Below are 1,610 nucleotides of genomic sequence, written 5' to 3' on the forward strand. Positions count from 1 at the left end.
TGCTTATATCACCTCTTAATACTATTGTCCATCACTGCAAACTGCTATCCAACTGGCACAAATAAACATATTTCTCCAGATTTTCTCATTAATATGAAGAATTTCAGTTGAATGGATAATAAAATCCAAGACGTTTTTAAAATTTTTAAAAATTTTTTATATTGTTATTGTTGTTGTTGATTGCCTTCAAGTCAAGCATGACTCATAGCAACCTTATGAACAAAAGGCCTGAAGCCCTTCTACAACTATTGACATTTATCAAAGTTCATAGTGTTTCCAGAGGTATTTTGTTTAGGAAGAGGATACCATTCCTGCTTCCGAATCCATCATAGTATGTTATTGTTGTAATGAGCTGTTGAATTGCCTGTGATGCATAGCGATCCTATGTACAGCAGCTCTGAATCCTTCCCTGTCCTGAGCCCATCTCACTAACTCTGACACACCAATTCTCATCACCCCAGTTACTGTATCAATTTATCTCATCCCAAGGTCTCCCTTCTCCTGCGTTGTCTGTCCACCTTTCCAAGCATGATGTTCTTCCCCAAAGACCAATCTCTCCTGGCCACATGCCCAAAGTAAGTGAGGTGAAACTTCAAAATCTTATCCTCCAAGGAGAGACTTGGTTTCACCCTCTCCAAGACAGACCTGTTTGCCTTCTTGGCAGTCCATGGGATGTTCAAGACTTCTCCAGCACCACAATCTATTCTTCTTCTGTCATCCTTAGTCATTGTCCTGCTTTATTTACAAAGTTGGAATACATTATTTTTCACAAAAGATCCTTCCCATTTCCTTCACTCCACCCAGCTACTGTACTTTTGAGAAGAAAGGATCAGCCTGAGAAAATGTTAATTTTGAAAACAGGACAAGAGATGGAGAGAAGGTGAGTCCTGGTGTTAGTTAACATATGAGGCTGTAGATTCTGCCATGGCTGTAGCTAGCCTTCTGGACTTCTTTAACTTCAAGAGCTAATACATCCCTACCTCCTTTAATCCAGCCTGAGTAAAATGAACATTTTCTTGTAACTGATAACTGCTAAAAAAATTGTCCAAAAAGACAATGTAATAGATCCTAATTTGTTGAGTAGCAACTTGGGTCTTAAAAGTTTATAAGCATCAATCTATTGGTCTTTCCCTGTTTAGAGCAAAGAAGAGGGGAGAAAAATAACTGATGGAAACAACCAGCCCAGGCAGTAATGGACCATGGGAACTTCCACAACCTTGAGACCAGAAGAACAAGATGGTGCCTGGCAACTACTGCTGACTACTCTAAAATGATCACAGTAGAAGATGTTGGATACAGTATGGGGAGATGTGAAACAAAATTAAGATGCATAAAAAAGGCTTATTGGTCCAATACAAATTAGTGAAAACCCAGGGACTACGAATCTTAGTCACCTTTTGAACCTAAAACAAAACTGACCCACACGGTTCCACTTTCAGGCAAACAATAGAAGGCCTATTAGGGGACCAATAATACCAGTGAAACATTCACTCCTTAGAATAACCAGTTGTCTGCATTAAAAAACAAGGAACTCATGCAATATTATTCAAAATGGTTGACTCTGGAGAACATTATGCTGAGTGAAATATCCCAGTCACAAAAGGACAAAT

The sequence above is a fragment of the Elephantulus edwardii genome, unplaced genomic scaffold (assembly GCF_000299155.1).
Source record: "Elephantulus edwardii isolate Elephantulus edwardi_28Jun2011 unplaced genomic scaffold, EleEdw1.0 scaffold00046, whole genome shotgun sequence".
NCBI classification, from domain to species: Eukaryota; Metazoa; Chordata; class Mammalia; order Macroscelidea; family Macroscelididae; genus Elephantulus; species Elephantulus edwardii.